The following is a 23,443-nucleotide window of genomic DNA, read 5'->3' on the forward strand; positions in this document are numbered from 1 at the left end:
AGAGAACAGAGACGTGCAGCAGAGAACTGGGTGGGCCTGAAAGGAAACATTGCCCTCTCTGTAATCTTGCCCAAGAGCAGTTCTCCTTATTTGGACATGCTTACCAAGGATGTCTCCACTGCCTACTGTTTGTCAAGGCTTACTATTCTAACCGTAAATCAGAATCTAGAGACGGCAGAACAATGTCTAGCTGGAAAATACACGTTGGTCTATGTAGTTATTTGGATAGCAGTATCATTAGCACTGTGGTTTAACCACAGAACATTTTGTTTCATGGTCTGGATTTCAAAATTCTCAAACATATCATTATTCCCACACCAAAAGTAGGCCAACAACCTACACTAGAGCCAAGATTTTTAAGAAAGGATGGAATGAGGGAAAGGAAAGCAATACTCACATTTTGAAAGAGCTAAGTTAATAATTTCTAAAACGTTTCAACAGAAAGGAATCTCAGCTTTATGGATATATCAGTCCTCCATCCTCCCCTCTGCAAAGACTCCCCGAGCAGCTGACATCTTTAATATAAGGTACCATGCCGTCCTGTAAATGGCAAAGTAATCTAATGCAGCATCTGTTTTTTCATAGATCAATCTCAAGGGATCAAAAAAATCCCATCATGCAACCATGTGTGCTGGACCCTTTGCAGGCTTGGCAGATATTAAGCAATAGTGTTCTACTTCCCAAGCTTCTGCCAGGATTGTCTTTTTGTTTGTTTGCTTGTTTTGACAAATGTATGTAGTTTCTGGGTCTCCTTTTGATTTTTTAGTTCATCCTCGTTCTTCCTCTCCTGGCCATGGTAAATACTATACATTGATACCCTCCTCCCTTCTCTCGCTATGCATTATATTCTGTATTATTTACTTTCTGTGACATAAATGCTATTATTTAAGCAATACAACAATATTAGTAGTTAACAGTTGCAATTAGTAGTAATTAATAGTAGGACTCATTAAATAATATGTGTTAGAAAAAACATAACAATGTTTTTCAAAATAAACTTTTTATTTCAAAATAGTTTTCTTCAGCTTTTTTTTTTTTTTTTTTTTTTTAAGAGACAGGGTCTAGCTCTGTTGCCCAGACTGGAGTACAGTGGTGCAATCCTGGCTCACTGTGACCTCCACCTCCTGGGCTTAAGCAATCCTCCTGCCTCAGCCTCCCAAGTATCAGCTTCTATTTTATATTTACATTGTACTTCATTCTTATCCCCTGTTGGAAGACCCCATTGCTGAACTACAGGAAGCCAGACTGTGGGATGTGCTTGAAGAATATTTCAAGTAGCACTAGTCACCTGTGAAGAACACAGGCCAATGAGTCAGATCACGTGGGTAAACTTTGATAACAACATTTAATTTTCCTGCGCCTTAGTTTTTTCCTTCTGTGAATGAAATTATTTTTAAAAATCTTTTAAAATAGTATCTAGCATAAGCACTTTTGCATGCACTATCTCATTTGCCCCTCAAAACAACCTCATTAGGGTGGATATTCCTATCCACAGACCAATCTGACTTTGGTCACTGTTAGGTACTGCAGACATTGTTGATTCCTATACACCCTTCCTTCTTTGCCAATAGGACAGTGATTTTCCAGATGTCCCTCCCTCAGGGAAGAGGACTCACCCAGCTCACTGGCGAGTCCTGAACAGCCCAAGCCAATCATGATGATTTTCTTCTCTCAGCTGGTGGTTGTTTTAGGGGTGGGCAAATGACTCAGTTCTGGCTAATGAAACAAGAGATGAAGGTAAGGGAGAGGGAGAGGAGAAGCTTCCAGGAAAGTCTTCCAGGTCTTAGATGAGACAGTCCCTCTGGACCTCGTGCCTGCATCTGATGTCTAGAACTGCGGAAACCCTCTTGTGTCTATGTGGGGAACTAGCACAGGGGAAAGCTGACAAGTTCGGATGACAGAGCGAAAAGACGGAAGAATGCAGGTCCTTGATGAAGTCACTGAGCCAATGAATTAACCAAGCCTAGATCCATCCTGCTTTAGGACTTCATATTACCTGTTACAGAAAGCAGTAAATCTGCCAGGCACGGTGGCTCACGTCTGTAATCCCAGCACTTTGGGAGGCCAAAGCAGGTGGATCACGAGGTCAGGAGTTCGAGACCAGCCTGGCTAACATGGTGAAACTCTGTCTCTAAAAGATATAAAAAATTAGCCAGGCACGGTGGCATGCGCCTGTAATCCCAGCTACTGGGGAGGCTGAGGCAGGAGAATTGCTTGAACCTGGGAGGCGGAGGCTGCAGTGAGCCGAGATCACGCCACTGCACTCCAGCCTGGTTGACAGGGCGAGACACCGCCTCAATTAAAAACAAATGAACAACAACAACAACAACAAAAAACAAACAAACAGTAAATCTCCTTATTGATTGCCCGGGTTTTCTGCTCTTTGCAGTGAAAGACAACTTAGATAATGCGTCAAAGCTTAAGGTAGGTTTGACTCTTGGCTCCAAAGGGACAAGTCGGCTCATGTGAGTCTAGGTACTCTCCCTGAGGCCTCGAACAGTGGTTCCTGACCTTGACTATACATTAAAGCCACCTGGGGGCACTCAAAACATGTTTATGCCGGGCTTTTACCCTCACAGATGCTGATACAATTGGCTTAGGCTGGGGTCTAGGGCTTGATAATTTTTTAAAACCTCCTCAGGCAATTTTAATATGAGAACGATTGGTCTAAAAGCACCAGAGGACACAAGAGATGTATTTTAAGACTCTTTTTCCTTCTCAATGCAGTCCTGCCTCTTCTCCCCCACGCCACCTCATGTTCTTAGCACCTCCCAAATATAGGGTGAGCATACATCCTAGTTTAGCTGGGACAGCCCCAGTTTATCACTATTGCCATGGCATAATTATCAATAGCAACCCCCTTTATTCTCAAAAGTGTCCCAATTTGGAGGATTGGTTGCCCTAACTAAAAGCCCTCATAGTGGTGCTGTCTTCATGAAGACTCTGCCCACCACCACTCCTTTATTTCAGATCGATGTGTGCCTAGCCCAGGGTTGATAGGAGGCTCAGGTGTGAAAAGAACCTATTCAGCTTTCTAGAGTTTTGTTTTGTTTTGAGACGGAGTTTCATTCTTATTGCCCAGGCTGCGGTGCAATGGCACAGTCTCAACTCACTGCAACCTCCGCCTCCCAGGTTCAAGCGATTCTCCTACCTCAACCTCCTGAGTAGCTGGGATTACAGGCACCTGTCACCACGTCCAGCTAATTTTTGTATTTTTAGTAGAGACGGGGTTTCACCATGTTGGCCAGGCTGGTCTCGAACTCCTGACCTCAGGTGATCCGCCCACCTTGGTCTCCCAAAGTGCTGGGATTACAGGCATGAGCCACCACGCCCAGCCTAGAGTTTTTAATAAGTGTTTCAGTCCCCACCTTAGAGATTTGAGAATTAGGGTAGAAGAGGGGTAGATTGGGAATTAGGAGAGAATCCCAGATGTCTTATAGAAAGTTAAGTATGCCCTGAGCTATTTTTAGGTCCTAAATTCTTTGTTACCACTCTGGTGTGCACATAATCTTGCCTGAAGTCAGGAGAACATTTGAAATGTTTCCCCCAGGTTCTCCCCAACCCCAGGATTCTCTGATAATGCACATCCTGCTGCAGCTTTTCAGAATTGGAAGAGGAAATTGCACTGTGGGAGCTGCTGAAGCAGAAGAGAGCTCTTGATTTAAGATACTGGAGTGATACTCAAAGCAGATAGCTAAAGCATCCAGCAGAAGAAATTGAGAGGCCTGGAAAGCAAAAACCAAGAGAGAGATATTGAGTTGCTTTACAACAAGCTAATGAAGGTTTAGGAAGTTTGCTTGGGGTTAATAAGGCACTCCGGATACCATGCAAGTAGCTAACATGTGGACATCAGAGGAAGCCAGCTCTGTCTACCAGGGCAGAGCAAGCGGAGTCTTATCTGAGAATCAGAGATCTGATGAATCTTTTGGGGGGAAAGAAGGCCTCCAGGAAGCTGTGATGAAGACTCCTAAACAAGAAGGAACCATCAAGGCCTCCCCCTTTCACTTTACTGGACAGTGCCTTACGTGTTTGGAGAGGTTACTCTGTGGGAAGGCAAAGTTGAAGGCCCTAAAAACTCTCTAGAAACCCTGGTCAGTTGTTGAAAACCAGAAATTCTATAGAATGAGACATTTAAAAGTTGGAGAACTCAGGAGTTCTCTTATCCAACTCAGAAGAGATTAGAAACTGAAGAGCGAGTTTCCTGCTCTTGCCCTAGAGGCAAGAGAACTCTCCCCTCCCTCCAGAAGAAAAGCAGGGTTAACTGCGGGACTGTTTCAGTTATGTATTGCTGTGTCACGAAATACTCCAGAACTTAACAACTTAAAACAACCACCATTTATTTGGTCGCAGTTTTGACGTTAGGTCAGGGTTAGGCTGGGACAACTCAGGTTTCTCCATATAGCATCTCCTGGGACAACTTGACTTTCAAGTTGGCCTGCTCACATGGCCGGCCAGTTGGGGCTGGCTGTTAACTGAGGCTAGTAGACCCGGGCCTTGACTCTCTTCCATGTTGGCCTCTCCAAGTGGCTGTTTGGGCTCCCTCATAGCATGGAAGTTGGATTCCAAGAGGGAAAAAGAGGAAACTGCTGGTCCCACTTAATGGCAAGGCTCAGAACCAGCATAGCATCACTTCCACTGTATTCTATTGGCCAAAGCCCAGATCATAAGCAGAGGGGTGGAGAAAGAGACTCCATCTCTCAGTAATAAAAGTGACAAAGAATTTGCTGCCATCTCTAATACTCTACATGGGCAACGAAAAAAGTTAACCATTGAATGTCACGATAAATGGCTATGGAAGTATAACTTCAAGGTTGTCAATGAGAAAATGTCTGGCCCTCCAAATGGGAGGGAAAGAGAAATTTGGGGGGTTCAGTGTTTCTGGTGATTCATTAGTAAGACAGCAGAAACAAAGGCCATTTTCATTATCACTGCTACTGTAATTTACACTCCTGGTCTTACTATTAAATTTGTGTAGCGAGGGGAACACAAAATACGTATCTATACCCCGAAACTTTAAAAGATTGACATGACTTGAATTATTTAATCTGAAAACATTAAGTTAAAATATTTACTATGTGCAAGATAGTATAATAGGTCCTAAATCAAATATAAAGTGACTCAAAATGTGGTTTTCTGTCCTCTGGGAGCTTTTCCATTGACTTAGCAAGTAAGAGCCAAACATGTGCCAAACACTGTACTAGGTATTACTAGCAGGCGGAGGCAAAGCTGGAAACCCCAGTGCCTCCACCTCTTTCTAGAGAAAAATATGAACATAAAGATTATAAGGCCATCAGGCCGGGCACAGTGGCTCACTCATGCCTGTAATCCCAGCACTTTGGGAGGCCAAGGAGGGCAGATCACGAGGTCAGGAGATCGAGACCATCCTTGCCAACATGTTGAAACCCTGTCTCTACCAAAAATATAAAAATTAGCTGGATATGGTGGCATGTGCCTGTAATCCCATCTACTTGGGAGGCTGAGGCAGGAGAATCGCTTGAACCTGGGAGGCAGAGTTTGCAGTGAGCCAAGATCATGCCACTGCACTCCAGCCTGGTGACAGAGTGGGACTCTGTCTCAAAAAAAAAAAAAAAATTATAAGGCCAGGTAGCAAGTATGACCCAAGCTCCATACATGAAAGTTATGTATGTGTATAGTAGAAGAAAGAATAAAGATAAGCAACTCAAATATTAATGATGGGATTATGAGTGGGCTTTTGCTTTCTTCTTTACACTTAATACTTGACTATTTTCAAAAATGAACATTACTTTCAAGATAGAGCACATATTACTTTAAAATTCAATATAATGTTTTAATAGAGAAATGACCAGAATGTTCTGCGATCCCAAAGAGAGTCCCTGGCTCCTCCTGGAAAGAGAGGAGAGAAGTTCACATCAGCCTCTTAGAGTGACATCAAAGTCATGGTTTGAAGGGTGAATAGAAGTTGCGGTTGATATCTGTCTTTTTGGATGAACTTTTGTTTGCAGGAAAATTCTTCATTGTGTGTAGTACTGTTGACCCCCTCAAGCAAAGTCAGAGGGCTAAGAGGCTCCATTTCCTTCCTTCTTTCTTAGAAGCCAGGGCATGTACAGAAAAACTAAATTCAACCTGCGAGACCTCCTGCCCAGGATGTTGAATCTGGTGTGAAAGGCACAAAGAAGGGATGGGTAGAATTTATCTACAATAAAAGGGGGGCCAACAGCAACATTGCTGAGCAGAAGCAGTGGTGAAATCCTACTAAAAAATAGCTGTGGCCAGGCTATTTTAAAATTAGATATATATAATTTATTTAATAATTTTATAGGTATATGCTGAGTTTATTAGCAAAGATGCAGTAGAAAAAAGTGGCATCAGTTAGACAGTTGGAGAAGAGAAAAGAATAGTTCTTCTAAACAGCAGGAAAGGTCTACATGGATTTAAGAGATCTGTGTGCGTTTAGGAAGCTGCTGGTAAAGTATAGTTCAATGTAGCTGAACCATGATGAGTAGCAAAGGAACTTGCAAGGTTGGTGGGCACCAAATTCTAAGGATGCTGAAGGCTAGGACATAGAACTTGGACTTTATTTGGTAGTTAACAGGAGAACACAGAGGGTTGGTGAGCAGCAAGTGTCATCATGCAAGTGACGCTTAACGATGTGAAATCTGGTGGCCATGGATAGAATGGTCAGTTAGGAGCTGCTACAACAATATATGAGGAGATGGTAACACCTTGAATTAGGCTGATGGCCATGGGAATGGAAAGGACTAATGCGTAAAAAGCTTTATAAATAAGGAATTTTAAACTGGCACCTCCTCTGCTAAGAAACAAAATGAAACAAAATGATTTTAGCCCAGGTGCAGTGGCTCACGCCTATAATCACAGCACTTTGGGACAGCCTCTTCAGCCAGTGGGCAGATCACCTGAGGTCAAGAGTTTGAGACTAACCTGGCCAATATGGCTAATATGGTGAAACCTCATTTCTACGAAAAAATACAAAAATTAGCCAGGCTTGGTGGTGTGCACTTGTGGTCCCAGCTACTCAGGAGGCTGAGACAGGAGAATCGCTTGAACCCAGGAGGCAGAGGTTGCAGTGAGCCAAGATCACACCACTGCACTGCAGCCTGGGCAACAGAGTGGGACCCTGTCTCAAAACAAACAAAAAAACAAAAAAAAAAGAAAATGATTTTAGACATACATGTGTATACAATCACTGTTTATAAATGAGCTGTGTTTTCTTTTATACACAGACTATAACATACCACATAAGCCAACTATAATTCTCTTCAAGTAATAGAGTAGTGAATTTATTCCATACATTATGCAAAATACAAAGGATATATAGAGCCAGGCAGAAATACAATGCATCATTCCATGAAAGTGCTCAGTGTGTGTGCTTGTGTGTGCGTGTGTGTGTGAATTTGGAATGTGCTATGTAGCAGAAAAACTTAAACTGTAGATGGATGTCTCAAATTCCTCTGAGGAATCAGACTGTTTCTTGTAACTCTGCTCTTACTGCAGTTGGAATTGCTGATAAATACAAGAGACCATTGCTGAGTAAGTGGGAGTTCACTGCGTTTGCCTATGGAAAAAACTCTGATGGGTCCAATGACAGTGACATTTAAACAGCTCCTTAGCAAACAAGATGAGCCAAGGCAATTATGTGATATATTGAAATTCCATTTACAACCCTCCTTCTATCATGTATTGATTCTACTTCCTAATTATATTTGAAATTCACACCCTATTCTAGTCTAACCCCTCACTGTTACCCCAAAACTCAACTCAAAACCACTCCCTTAACCGCAACATCTGCAGTCAAAGTCAAATCCCTTGCTCTCCCGTGAAGGAGACTGTCTGCTTTCGTGTTGCCCCTTCTCAGCAAGTCTGTGCTCATTGGCCTTGCTAAACAGGCAGCAGGCTTCATGACTCCTGCCCCCAACCACCTTTGGGCCTGACTCAGGACTGACCTATCAGATGATCTTAGTCGGTAATTTGGAATTGGGACCCAGCGAGTCTAGCTGTAAGTGGTGGATCTGAAGATGATGTAGAGGCTGGAGCTTGTTGCCCTTTTGGGGGAAGCCAAGGTGACATAAAAACAGAGCAATGGGACTAATCTGGAAAGAGAGAGGAATAGAGCTGCCAAAGGAAATGGACGCAAAAGACTCCATTACCCCAGAAGGAATGAGAAAGACAGGGAGATAGAGACAGACTATTAGCTACTCTGGTTTCTGATATTTCAGGTTCCAGCTCCTGGGTCTTGTGAGGCCAGAATGCACTTCCTACCTTAAATTCCATGACATTTCCCTACATCCTTATAATAAGCCCTCCTTGATTCCAGCCAGTTTGGAGTAATTCTTATTATTTGCACCAAACATGCCCTAATTAACATCCCACAGCACCTGCTCCATGCTCTGTCTTAGCACTGACCATATTACACTGTAGCTGATTATTTGCTGTCTCCTTTCCTTCTTGGGCTTTGAACCTCCTCGAGGGCAAGAACTTTGTCCTACTCGTCTTTTGTATCCTTAGCCCTTAGAAGAGTGACTGGCTTATAGCAGATATTCAGTAAATGTTTAGAAAGTACTTTTAGAGTTAGGGGTCAACCCTTTCACAACTTGTATTGATTTTGCTTTAGTGTGGCTCTTATTTTTCCGTTGGGTTTTGACAGCATAAATGTTAAGCATAAGCAACAGCTTCTGCGCTGCTCTGGGAGTCTCAGAGCCCTGTACTAGAAGCTGGTAAATGCCAGACGCCTGGGCTGGAAGGGACCTTGAGAGGCCATTGCTCTATAAAAACTAGACATAGCTCTGCAGTGAAAGATTGGCCACTCTCTTTTATTTAAAAACGTTACTTAACTTCCCCCACACAAATATTATAGCAATACTAATGGAAAGCTAAAATTTTTTAAAAAATTATCCACAGTGTTATCACTGCAATAAAATAATGTGTTTTCAGAGTCCACATCCCCTGCTTGTCTCTGCCTATATACATTCATATAACTTTTACGGGGTTGTAGTCATTACTCAAATACAAATCTTTCTCTCATTTTCCTTTAACAACTCATCGTAATTATTTCCCCATGTTGCTACAGAAACTTTCTAAGTTTTAATGGCTCTATAAAGTCATCATTGATTAGATACGTATTAAATTACTTAAATTCTCCTGCTATGGGCATCTTTCTTAATTTGATCTTGCTTTCTTTCTTTTATTCTTTTTTTTTTTTTTTTTTTTTTTTTTGAGACGGAGTCTCGCTCTGCCGCCCAGGCTGGAGTGCAGTGGCCAGATCTCAGCTCACTGCAAGCTCCGCCTCCCGGGTTCACGCCATTCTCCTGCCTCAGCCTCCGGAGTAGCTGGGACTACAGGCGCCCGCCACCTCGCCCGGCTAGTTTTTTGTATTTTTTTAGTAGAGACGGGGTTTCACGGTATTAGCCAGGATGGTCTCGATCTCCTGACCTCATGATCCGCCCGTCTCGGCCTCCCAAAGTGCTGGGATTACAGGCTTGAGCCACCACGCCCGGCCTCTTTTATTCTTTTCTTTCTTTCTTTTTTCCTTTCTTTCTTTCTCTCTTCTTCCTTCCCTTCTTTCTTTCTTTCTTCCTTTCTTTCTTTCTTTCTTTCTTTCTTTCTTCCTTCCTTCCTTCCTTCCTTCCTTCCTTTCTCTCTCTCTCTTTCTCTCCCTCTCTCTTTCTTTCTTTCTCTCTCTTTCTTTCTTTCTTTCTTTCTTTCCTTCTTTCTTTCTTTCTTGTCTTTCTTCTCTTCTTCCTCTCTCCCTTTCTTCTTCTATTACAAATATGGTTAGATTAGGCATCTTTGCATAAATTCTTCTTTTCTTTCAACTTGGTTCTTTTAGAATAATTCTGTCTAAGCACTGATACTGGCTTAAGGCCCTGCTTTTATTCAACAACAATAACTGAGCATCTACTGCTTCAGCTGCTAAATGCCAGAGACACAATGACAAAAATAGTGTCCTGGCCCTCAAAAAGCTCTCTTCTTGTTGATGGAGAGAGATATAGTGACAAATACATTAGAAAACGCCATGGTAAACTATAAAACAGATAAAAGCAAATTGCTATAAAGCCCAGACTAACTTGTCTGGGAGCGTGTTTGATTTGCTATATTTCTTTTTAAAAGATGTGTATGTTCCCTGCCCCAGCAACATATGGGTATACCAGCTTCCTTGCAATCTCTCTGGCCCCAATGTCATTACTAGAGACAAGCAAAGAAGGAAATTCGAAGTTCCCCTAATTGTAATAATAATCATTTATTGAATTCTTATCATGTTCTAAGGGTTTATGTGTCTAATACAATTATCTTAATAACAATGTGAGGTACTTATTATTGTCTTGTTTTATAGAGTAAGAAATAGAAGCTCAAAGATGTAAAATAACATACCAGGGTCACACAGCTCAAAAGTCATGGAACTGAGCTACAAATTCACCCAATTCAGCTACAGAACCAGACTCTCTTCTGTGGCTAATACACCACAATTAGGAGACTCTTTTACAAACTGAAATCTCTTTCTCACTGAGGATGGGCACAGCTGGGCTCTGTCCTCTGTCAATATAACCCCTTCTTTCTGGCAAGGGGCTTATTGGAAAGCATTGTCTGGTTCTTGAAGCCTTGAAGACCCGGTTTTACATTTATTAAAATGTATTCTCTCTTTCCTCTTCCCACATAACAGGCCCTCTTCCTAACCCTCATCCCCACCTTCAAGGGTTAAAGCAGTGTTTGTTCAGCAGCCAGCATCTGGATAGCACCTGGAAGCCCATTCTGATATGGCTGTACTACTGGAGTACTCCAGCAGACACAGGGACCAGCACATTCTCCAGCTCCTTATTATGGCTCAGTGTGATCTTCATAGACGTCACATTTGTCCCTCCTTTGACCTTTCTATTTCCAGTCACTACAGTAATTGTATACAAAAAAAAAAGTATATATGAGCTTACATATATAAAAACACATAAACATTCTCACAAATGCTTCCTAGGTATGGAATAATAATAAGAATAGTTAGCAACCAATCTGCATCTAAATCCGAAAAGAAAACATTGTCTTTGGGCTCCCAAGAAATAGTTCCTGAGACAGGGGCTCATGGGCAAGTGACTTACTAAGGAAATACTCCCAGTATTTAAATGTAGTCAGCCCAGCTGATCATATACATTAAGAAAACCCTTTCTAGGCCGGGCGCGGTGGCTCAAGCCTGTAATCCCAGCACTTTGGGAGGCTGAGACTGGTGGATCACGAGGTCAGGAGATCGAGACCATCCTGGCTAACACGGTGAAACCCCGTCTCTACTAAAAATACAAAAAAAAACTAGCCGGGCGAGGTGGCGGGCGCCTGTAGTCCCAGCTACTCCGGAGGCTGAGGCAGGAGAATGGCGTGAACCCGGGAGGCGGAGCTTGCAGTGAGCTGAGATCCGGCCACTGCACTCCAGCCCAGAGGACAGAGCAAGACTCCGTCTCAAAAAAAAAAAAAAAAAAAGAGAAAACCCTTTCTATATCGTGAAATGTGCATAAGCTATACAGAGAGATGCTATATTCTTCCTATTGCTTTGCCTATGTGGAGAACTCCTTATCTTAGAAGGAGCCATCAGTCTGGAAATGAAATATAAGCTTCTTTTAAGCATGCAAGCCGGAAGGAATTTTATTCTTGCTCTCCAGTGCTGTTTATTTTTAACTTTTTATATTGAAAATCTTTGAACATACACAAAAAGAGAGAAGAGAGCATAATGAGCCCCTGGAGAGGGTAATGAGCCTAGTTTTAACAGTTACCAACTCATGGCCAATCTTGTTTCATATGTACCCAACATCTTCCTCCTTCCCTTATTATTTTGAAGTAAATACTAGATACTGTATCATTTCATCCATGAATATTTCAACATGTATCCCTAAAAGATAAGGGCATTTTTTATTTTAGTTTGTTAAATTAACATGCCATAAAACTGCCTTTTTGGTGTGTACACATGAATTTTAACACATGTATAGGTTTGTGTACCATCATGATGATCAAGGTACAGATCAGTTCCGTTACCCCAGAGGACCCTATTTTATCTGCAGCCACAAAGCCATTATTACACCATTTAAAAATTGACAGCAACAAAGAGAATATTAAGAGTAAACATGATTCTATTTCTCTGCAATCATGGGCAGAGACACACTCCAATTCATAGTATCCCTTTTACAAATGACATACTCATGTCTACATGTAAATATATATATATATATACATAGAACATGTTCTAAACATGTTCTATGTGTACATTGTTCTAACATGTTCTAAACATTCTTCACCCTTGCTTCTGACAAGAGGTCCAAATAAACATGACCCCTTTGTAACAACTTACTCATTTCTTCTGCATATAATAACCTTCCTGACCAACACAGATCTCTGTATTTGATAGACATTTCATAACACCCTCAGTTCTCCTATTTAGTAGAATTGTACACCTTAAAAAATGACTCATTGTTTATATTTTTAGAAGCATGGCGTGGTCTTAAGTTTTTGCTAAATGATACAGTGTTTTATCTGAAATAACTCAAATACTGCTTTTATTTCTTAAAAAAACAGCTTAGAATCCAAGAAATGGAAGGGAGCTTAAAAATCATACATTAGAATCTTCTCATTTCATGGATGAGGAAAATCAACTAAGAGAAGTTTAAAATTTTACAAAGGGCAAACAAGGGCCAGACGTGGTGGCTCATGCCTGTAATTCCAATGGTTAGGAGGCCGAGGTAGGTGGATTGCTTGAGCCCAGGAGTTGGAGACCAACCTGGGCAACATGGTGAGACTCCATCTCTACACAACACACACACACAATTAGCCAGGCATAGTAGCACATGCCTGTAGTCCCAGCTACTCTGGAGGCCGAGGTCAGAGGATTGCTTAAGCTCAGGAGTTCAAGGCTACAGTGAACCATATTCATACCATTACACTCCAGCCTGGGCAACAGAGCAAGACCCCATCTCCAAAAAAAACAAAAGGTTAACAGCTAGTTAGGTGAATAGTTGAGACCAAAACTGGGTCTCCCAGACTTGAGGCTGTTTCCACTATAACATATTGTTGGCCATGATTTTTTCCTCACTCTTGCTGTTGCCTGAATGTGGATTCCATCAGCAGTTGCATATCCATATGCCATGAGTAACAGTTAAGAATACTTAAAGCTACCAAAAAAAAAAAAAATGCTTTATGAAATATCCAGAAAAGGCAAATCTGTAGAGACAGAAAGCAGACTAGTGGTTGCCTGAGGCTGTGAGTGAGAACAGGGATTTGCAGCAAACCAGCATGAGAGATCTCTTTGGGGCGATGGAAAATGTTCTAAAACTGGATTGTTGTGATGGTTGCACAAGTCAGTGAATCTACTAAAACTGTACACTTAACAAATGAATTTTATGGTGCCTAAGTGTAATTATACCTCAATAAAGCTCTTTCTAAAAAACAGTTGCAGAGATATTTCATGATTTCTTGTAATGAGATGTCTAAAAGCAGCAATCCCCAGACTCATGTTCCTCCTGTTTCGGGTCTGCCATCCCAAGCGTGTTGGCCTGTTCTCCTCACGCGCCTATTCTCATGGTCCCTAGATGGCTGTTACAGCCCCAGGATTGGGTCCACATACCTGCCTAGAGGAAATACGGTATCACTGAGTTCTTAGCTCCTGCTGTCTTTGTAAGTCTCCCAGCTCACTTCTTCTGACCTTTTTTGGGGCAGAACCAGGGCACACGGCACCCACCCCTATATGCAAGAAGCCTGAGAAAGTGCGTAAATAGCAAATGAGAGCGGAGTTATCAAGATTGTTTTAACCCTGGAGCGGGTCACGTTGCCTCTCTGAACCAAAGTGAGGCTCTGTTGGCAAGAAAAAACACGGAGGAGCTGAGATGGATGTTGAATGAGCAGCTAAAAGTGGCCGCCACACTGGGAAACTCACAATGTGCTAAATATGTTCTAATTTGTTCAGAGTTTTTATAGCATAATGGTTAAATGCACAAACTCTGGAAAGAGGCTACCAAGGATTCAATCCCAGTCCCACTATTATGGGCTGAACTGTGTCCTCACCAAATTCACATGTTGAAGCTGTAACCCCCAGTATCTCAGACTGTGATTGTTCGGAGATAAGACCTTTAAGCAGGTGATTAAGTGAAAATGAAGCCATTAGACTGGGTCCTAATCTAATCTGACTGGTGTCCTTATAAGAAGAGGAAATAGGATACACAGAGACACCAGGGGTGTGCATGCACGGAGGGATGGCCATGAGGAGAGGCAGCAAGAGGGTGGCATCTGCGTGGTGTGCATGCATGGAGGGATGCCATGAGGAGAGGCAGCAAGAGGGCGGCATCTGCGTGGTGTGCATGCACGGAGGGATGCCATAAGGAGAGGCAGCAAGAGGGCGGCCATCTGCATGCCAAGGAGAGGCCTCAGAGGAAACCATTCCTGTTGGCACCTTGATCTTGGACATTCAGCCTCCAGAACTGTGAGAAAATAAATTTCTGTGTAAGCTGCCACTTAAAATAAATTTCTGTTTAAGCCGTCTATGGTATGTTGTTATGGAAGCCCTAGCAAACAAATATATCCACCCAGCTCACAGTCTGACCGTAGATGAGTTAATTAACCACTCTGGGCCTCTGCCTCTTTCCCTGTAAACTGGGGATGATTAGAACCCTGCTTCATAGAGTTATGTGAGAACTAAGGAGTTAACCTGTAGAAAGTACTTGGAACAGTGGCAGGCACACAGTAAGCATAACAGCAATGATGGTATGATGTACACATGTGGCTACATTTAAATGTATTATCTTGGCACATCTTTTATTCACCATCATTCTTTTATTGAACACATGTCTATTGAATATTGAATACTGAATATGTGCCAGGCGTGAGCTAGACACTTGGAGACAACTACAAGCAAGGTAGGCTGCGTCCTGATATTGCTGAGCTTGTACTCTGATGGGAGAAACCAACAATAAATAAGTCAACAAATATATAAACAATGTAATTACAGATTATAAGAAATGCTGTGAAGAAAATAAACATAGTGATGAGACAGAAAAGAGAAGGAGCAACTGTCTTAGGTTGGGCAGGCAGGGAACAATTAACCTGAGATCTGACCGGTGAAAGGCAGCCTGCCATATAAATAGCCAAGGGAAGAACTTCCCAGGCAGTGAGGACGGTTTGGGCAAAGACCTTAAGGAAGAGTTTGGCCTGTTCTAGACTGGTCTAGAAGGCTCACATTGCTGCAACATGGTGAGCCAGGGGAGTAGGGCCACAACCAGGCTGAAGAGGTGTCCAGGCCTCAGAGCACTCAGCACCCTATAGGTGGTGGGAAGGCACTCAGGTTGTATTCTTATGCAATAGAGCGCACTAAAGAGAGACATGGTCTGCATAATGCACTTATTTTTAATCAGGGAGACCAGCTGTAAATACTAATAGATTGAAAAAGAGGTGGTGGCAAGGAAAATGGAGAGGAGTCCAGGCAGCCATTTGCATGTGTGTTTGTGTATTTAATAAGGACCACATATTCCACCATTACGCTGGCTTAGTGGAGTATTTCAGACTGTTCTATGTCTCCTCACCTGGGGCTTGGGCTGCCCTTTCATTCTACCGCCATTCCTAGAGGTGTCAAGATACCTGCCTTCACCTCTATGCGGTGCTTCTAGACAGTTTACAAGGTCCATGGCTGTTGTACAGGGAGTTGTCCACATGAGGAGGTGAGAGGAAAGGCAAGCTTAGGTGACTGAAGGATGGACAGGTGTGTGCCGGCCACTGTCCACTGATAGACTTCAATGAAGAAATAGGAATATGAGTATAGTTGTTTTTTATAGAACCAAAAATTGGTTCTATAAAATTGTTTCCATTATTTCAGTATGCAAACTTCAGGGTTGCAGAGAAAACAGGAGTGTCCCTACAATCCTGTGAAGATGGTTTGGTTAGAGCTTCACAGGATGGCAAGGGTCAGGAAAAGGGCCGCTGAGTGGTTCCATCAACTGTCGCTAAAAGAGACCTGAGCCAACTCCACCCCCTGCCAACAAGAATGGAGGCTGGTTGCCTGGCAACCGTGAGGCCCCCTTCCTGTTTAGTATTAGAAGTTTTAATTAATCAAGCAAGGCTGCTCTTGATGTTATTCTCATCTGGTTTCATCTGTCCAAACTTATTAATGCAGAAGGACAGGGGCTCCCACAGTGGCTTGCCTCAGTCCTATACTGCATGGGTGACCCTATCTCTAATATCATAGTCTGTGAGCACTGTTAGAGTATCTAAGGTCTGCAGCTTTAATTTTACAGCTGAGACCCAGAGAATTTGGCTGGCTCAAGGTGACACAATCAGTTAACGGCACAAGAACCCTCTTTGAACTATTGCAGTTCCCTGACAGGAGGTTGCTGGTTGGAATTTAACTGAACTGGCTTGACTTGACTTCCCACTGGGACCTCCTTCTTGGTAGGGTACTTGAAGGCCTGTCATGCCTGTTTGTAATGCAAAATGGCCCCTTGCAAAGTTGTACTTGTAGAATTAGTCTCACTAACTCACAATTAGGTGGAGAACAGACGGAACCAGTGGAAAGACTTTAGAACAAGGGCAGTTCTGTTATGTTCAGGTACTGTATCTATAGTGAAAAAAAAACTTTTTATAAAGGGCAGCCAAGGAAAGGTCCAACCAGAACCCCCAGGGAAAAGATGGAGTCAGCTTGCCTTTCCAAGGCTCAGGGCTCTGTGGGCTTGAAAGGGTTGTCTGAACGAGCATTGGAGGGCTGGCACCCTGGAGTTTGAATCTGTGGAGATCAGGGGCCGGGATTGCAGAAGGTAGTACTGAATGCCTACCTTTCAATTAGTGCATTCAAAAGGGCAAAAGGTGAGGGAGGCAATTCGGTGTGGATATGCAGTTCTAAGTGACATATAAAAATCCGACAGGCTCACATAGTGGCAGCTATGATCTGAGACTGCAGGACCTGGTTCTCAGGGACCTGTTTTTCTGAAACGAACTGGCTGGCTCAAGGTGTCACAATCAGACACAATAAGCCCAGGGTTTATTCATTTTGTCCTAGGAGACAGGCGCTAGGTTTGGAATTTAGCATGCATCAGACCCTGTGCTTATCTGCCCTGCCTAATTTCTTTTACAGGTTGCCAAGGTTCAAATGAAGGCGCAGGCAGCCTAGAAGAAGAATGGGGCAGGAATAGGAAACAAATAGTTTAGGCAGTGGGGGAAATAAGATAGGGCTTTGTTAGCCAGGAGGCCGACCCAGTTTTTTGAAGTGGGAAGAGGGGAGTACTTTGCAATTCAATAATCACTGAGTGCCAACCTTAAGTGTCAGGAAGGTAACAGGCTACTAACGGGCAGAGCAGAGGCCCTCCTCTTCACAGCCCACATTTTTCTTTTTTTTTTTTGAGACGGAGTCTCGCTCTATCGCCGGGCTGGACTGCAGTGGCCGGATCTCAGCTCACTGCAAGCTCCACCTCCCGGGTTTACGCCATTCTCCTGCCTCAGCCTCCCGAGTAGCTGGGACTACAGGCACCAGCCACCTCGCCCGGCTAGCTTTTTGTATTTTTTGGTAGAGACGGGGTTTCACCGTGTTAGCCAGGATAGTCTCGAACTCCTGACCTCGTGATCCGCCCGTCTCGGCCTCCCAAAGTGCTGGGATTACAGGCTTGAGCCACCGTGCCCGGCCCCGGGCGCGGTGGCGTGTGCCTGTAGTCCCAGCTACTAGGGAGGCTGAGGCTGGAGGATCGCTTGAGTCCAGGAGTTCTGGGCTGTAGTGCGCTATGCCGATCGGGTGTCCGCACTAAGTGCGGCATCAATATGGTGACCTCCCGGGAGCCCACATTCTTCACTCAGTGTAACTCTGAGGCCCACTTTCTTCTTAGCACCAATTGGTTCTACTCATCTGACTTTGATCTTCAGCAGCCTGGGGCCTGTGGCAGTCCCAAAGTGAGTGTATGTGTGTGTGTGTGTGTGTGTGTGTGTGGTGTTGGTAGAGGTGGGGGGAGGAGGGGGTTGTGCTGGCAAATTATAGAATATTATAAAGTTGTTAAAAATGACTTAGTTCAATTCCTTTTTCAAGACCAGTATTACCCGTGATACCAAAACCAGACAAAGACATCACAAGAAGAGAGCTATAAATTACTCTATTCTATTTTAAAAGGTCTTGTTTATTTCATGTTTGTAAGCATAATAAGTTCACTGCCTGATGCACACAGCAAGTCAGTAGGCTGATACACTGGGTTGCAGAAGAGAATGAAGTTTAATTGTAGGGCAGCCAAATAAGGAGACAGAAGGAAACCTCAAATCTGTCTCCCTGTGGAGTTTGAGGGTAAACTGTTTAAGGGTTTTGGGTTGACCATAGTGTGGAGATCACTGATGGGTCAACGAGTGCAGAGTGAATCATGGGACAGGAAGATACAGAAACTGTATTCTCATGCTGATTCCAGTCCTCTGTGGGGGTCTTCAAACTTGTTGGCATCAGCTGTTTCACTGCAATTTCAGAGCTGAAAATCATCTTAAGCAATTCTTAAACAAAGGTCTTATGAATCTAGTGTCAGAGATCCTGTCTATTTTAAATAAAAGCCTTAAGTAATTCTAATGTCAGAAATCCCATCTATAGGAACAACAGGGATACAAATGGTATCTGGTGCTACACGACTTTTGCTTACAAAGAAATGGGCCAAAGTGCAACCTGATTAATGCTTAATTATAACTCTATTTCTGTCCAGAATTCCTGTTAACCCTGTAAGGATGGTTTTGTGTTTACTTAATTATTTCTCACAGTGGTTTATCTTTGTATAAGTATAACCTTAAAGGTCTAGAATCCATGTTTATGTTAATATGACCTTAAATTCCATTTTAACAAATACTCATTCATTGTTTACTATACACAAGGCATTGTTCATGTCTCTATTGGTGCATTAATCACCTCACACTGGAATGATACGATTGTGCATCTGACTTCCCTACTTAAAGGTAGTTTCTTTAAGGCAGTGTTCATCCCTCATTCGTGTTTGCATCCCCACCACCTTTCATAGGCCATTCCCATAGTAGTAGGTATTTAACATATGTTTGAGGAATTTAGATGCAAATGTGTGTACAACTTTAATATAAGGCTGAACTTTTCAAGAAAGAAAATAGAGGAGTGGACCCTGGGAGATGATTTTGAGGTGAATTTAGGTATGTGTGTATGTGAGAGGAACAATATTAATGGGGAAGGAGGCTAGAAAGTGGTATAGAATCAGGCCATGTCAAAGAGCTGGAGTAGCATTTTATTGCTAATGAGGAGATTGAAGAGTTTGAGGACAATGAGAGATCCTTTTCATATTAGTTTTTAGAAAGAAAATTTTTGTAAAACCTAATGAGTATCAGTTACACATATGGCTTTCATTGTAAATAACAGGTAACCTGATTGCCTGAATTAAAACAAAGAAGGAAATGTACTGATTTGTAAAACTAAAAAGTCCAGAAGTAGGGTGGACTTCAGGCAGATTTGATCAAGATCCCACGTTCAGTTTTCTGTGATTATCTTGACATTTTCCTCCTCCATGTGTAGACATCATCTCCAGACTGGTTTCTCTCATGGTTACAAGATTGCTACCGGCAGAAACCAGAGCTATTTGATTCTTCCCCCACCCCCCAAATCATTAATGAAAAGTCCCAAGTTTCACTCTGATTAGACCAATTTAGGTCTCACCCTCCATGAACAAATTAATGTAGCCAGAAAATTTGGATTAAACTGATTGGCTTTGGCTGATTGAGGCCGCCTCCATAGCCAAGCTTAGTCTGCCCAAATGACATGACAACTGCACAATAGGAGAAAGCCCAAGAGGCAGATGACAATGTTTACTATGATGTGGCAGAATAAATGTCTAAGGCTATGGAAGAAAGTCATGAGAAAGAAGAACAGCAAAGGAGAATTTGTCTTACTTTATTAAAATTATCAAAATAAAATGGTATTGGCATAGAGAACCCAGACACAGATATGTTGATATTAAAATTAATTCATGACGAAGGTGGCAATTTGATGGTAAAGCACTTTTAATTAAAAGTGCTGGCATAATAATTAATCAAACTGGATAAAACTAAGTTAGTTAGATCCCTACCTTGTAACAGAAAGAAATCTTAAAATTATAAATAAGGCCAAGTGCAGTGGCTTACACCTGTAATCCCAGGACTTTGGGAGACCAAGGTGGGTGGATCACCTGAGGTCAGGAGTTTGAGACTAGCCTGGCCAACATGGTGAAACTCCATCTCTACTAAAAATACAAAAGTTAGCCAGGCGTGGTGGCAGGTGCCTGTAATACCAGCTACTTTGGAGACTGAGGCAGGCGAATCCCTTGAATCCAGGAGGTGGAGGTTGCAGTGAGCCAAGATCTCGCCATTGCACTCAAGCCTCATCAACAAGAGTGAAACTCTGTCTCAAAAATAAATAAATAAATAATAAAATAAAATAAAATAATAATAGAAATTCTAAATGTATCAGAGAATTAAAAGGAATAAAACAAAACCACACACACATACACTAAAAACATTAGAAGAAAATTGAAAGAATATTTGAATAATATTGGGTTGGAAGAGATCTTTCCAAGTAAGCCTAGAAACCCAGAAGCCGAGAGAGCGAGATAGAGAGAGACAGAGAGAGAAATATTTGACCTTAAAAAGTTAAAAATACTTCTATGTCAAAAACATCAAAACCAAAGTCAAAAGGAAAGTAAAAACTAAAAAAAAATTTGTAAAATATATAGCAGAAAAGGGATTCTTGTCCCTGATATATAAAGACCTAAAATTTTTCCAATAGAAAAATAGTAGTCAGGGAAATGAAAAGAAAATATCAACTTGGCAATGTAAAAACCTTTAAAAATAATGATAACAATCAGTCTTGGTGGGGTGTAGAGAAACTAGTATTTTCATGTATTTCTGGTAGTGGTATAAATTGTTACCACCTTTTTAGAAAGATATCTGAAAATATATGTGAACACTAAAAATATTTACCTTTGACTGGGCGTGATGGCTCATGCCTGTAATCCCAGCACTTTGGGAGACCAAGGCAGGCAGATTACTTGAGGTCAGGAGTTCGAGACCAGCCTGGCCAACATGGTGAAACCCCATCTCTGCTAAAAATACAAAAATTAGCTGGGTGTAGTGGCTATAATCCCAGTGCCTGTAACCCCAGCTACTCGGGAGGCTGAGGCATGGCACGAGAATTGCTTGAACCTGGGAGGTAAAGGTTGCAGTGAGCTGAGATTACGCCACTGCACTCCAGCCTGGGCGACAGAGCGAGACTCTGTCCCCCTAAAAGAGAAAAATATCTACCTTTTGAATCAGAATCTCACATTTAGGAATTTTTTCGGAAATAAATGATTTCTGAATAAATGATTCGCTGTCAGGAACTGAAATACAACACTGGTGGAGGAGAACGGTTTGATTATTTGACAGATCTCGGAGAACATTACAAGAAGAATCCTATGGTGGAAACATTGGGTACAGTACTACAACTCAAGCAGCCCCTTAACATGACTTGTATAAATGCTGCTGAAATAGAAAGCAGAGTTCAAGAACTAAGCAAATTAGCTGAGACTACAGATAAAGTCAAACAAGGCTTTTGGAAAGAAATTCAGACACTGCAACAACAGGAGTGCAAACTTCTTTACAGTTGAAAAGAGGGTTAAAGGTAAGAAAACAAAAACAAAAATAGATATTAAAAACATCCTGCCCTTTGATCATACCAGGGTTGTTGTGCTTGCCTGTGATCCCAATAAGCCTGTTTCAGATTACATCAATGCAAATATCATCATGCCTGAATTTGAAACCAAGTGCAACAATTCGAAGCCCAAAAAGAGTTACATTGCCACACAAGGCTGCCTGCAAAACACAGTGAAGGACTTTTGGTGGATGGTGTTCCAACAAAACTCCAGAGTGATTGTCATGACAACGGAAGAAGTGGAGAGAGGAAAGAGTAAACATGTCAAATACTGGCCTGATGAGTATACTCTAAAAGAATATGGTGTCATGCCTGTTAGGAACATCAAAGAAAGCACCACTCATGACTATAGGCTAAGAGAACTTAAACTTTCAAAGGTTGGACAAGGGAATACGGAGAGAACAGTCTGGCAATACCGCTTTCGGACCTGGCCGGATCACGGAGTGCTCAGCAACCCCGGGGGCATGCTGGACCTCCTGGAGAAGGTGCACCATAAGCAGGAGAGCATCATGGATGCAGGGCCAGTCGTGGTGCACTGCAGTGCTGGAATTGGCCGGACAGGGACTTTCATTGTGATTGATATTCTTATCGACATCATCAGAGATGAAGGTGTTGACTGCGACATTGATGTTCCCCAAACCATCCAGATGGTGTGGTCTAAGAGGTCAGGGATGGTCCAGACAGAAGCACGGTACCGATTTATCTATATCGCAATCCAGCGTTATATTGAAACACTACAGCGCAGGATTGAACAAAAGCAGAAAAGCAAGAGGAAAGGGAACGAATATACAAATATTAAGTATTCTCTAGCAGACCAGATGAGTGGAGACCAGAATCCCCTCCCGCCTTATACTCCAATGCCACCCTGTGCAGAAATGAGAGAAGACAGTGCTAGAATCTATGAAAACGTGGGCCTGATGCAACAGCAGAAAAGTTTCAGATGAGAAAACCTACCAAAACTTCAGCACAGAAATAGATGTGGACTTTCACCCTCTCCCTAAAAAGATCAAGAACAGACAGAAGAAAGTTGATGTGAAGACAGAATTTAGATTTGGAAGGCTTGCATTGTGGTTGACTACTTTTTGATAAGCGAAATTTGAAACCATTTAAAGACCACTGTATTTTAACTCCACAATACCTGCTTCCCAATTACTCATTCCCTCAGACAAGAAGAAATCATCTGCATAATGTAGACAACATTATATTTTATAGAATTTCATTTTAAAGTAAGGAAGCGGTTAAATTGTGCACTATATTTTGCAGATTATGGGGATTCAAATTCTAGTTATAGGCTTTTTTTTTCTTTTTATAACCTTAACCAGTTTAATTTTTTTTCCTCATTGTGGGGGATGATAAGAAGAAGAAAAGATTTGGGAAAATTAAGTATCAACATCCTAGAAAAGTGAGAACAATCTCATTTACCATCATGTATCCAGTAGTTGACAATTCATTTTGATGGCTTCTCTTTATGGCCAAATGAGAATTAGGCCAGTGCCTGAGATTGTCAGAAGTTGACTGTTCTACCTTTGCACTGGCATTAAATAGTCATAGAAAAAGAATCACAGATATTTATGAATTAAGAGGTGTAGCTTTTTTTTTTTTCCCAGCCGATAGTTTAGCTGTTGACTGAGAAGGTTGTGGTGGGAAAACGTTTGACATATTTTCTTTGCATTTGAGTAATTGTCTTGTACTTAGAAAAAAGGCATCCATGAATGACCAGTGTCTTCGGCTGTCAAATGTTGCCGACAAACTTACCCCAAAACTTCATTGGCTTAAAAAATGCCCCACCCCCAACTGTTCTTC

General features: G+C 42.2%; 1 pseudogene; it reads left to right on the top strand.

Moving 5' to 3' along the window:
- Window positions 1–21,311: 21,311 nt before the first annotated feature.
- Window positions 21,312–22,658, top strand: LOC117086350 (annotated as a pseudogene).
- The last annotated feature ends 785 nt before the right edge of the window (window positions 22,659–23,443 follow it).

Source organism: Trachypithecus francoisi, unplaced genomic scaffold, assembly GCF_009764315.1.
Source record: "Trachypithecus francoisi isolate TF-2019V2 unplaced genomic scaffold, Tfra_2.0 Lachesis_group1, whole genome shotgun sequence".
Taxonomy (NCBI): domain Eukaryota; kingdom Metazoa; phylum Chordata; class Mammalia; order Primates; family Cercopithecidae; genus Trachypithecus; species Trachypithecus francoisi.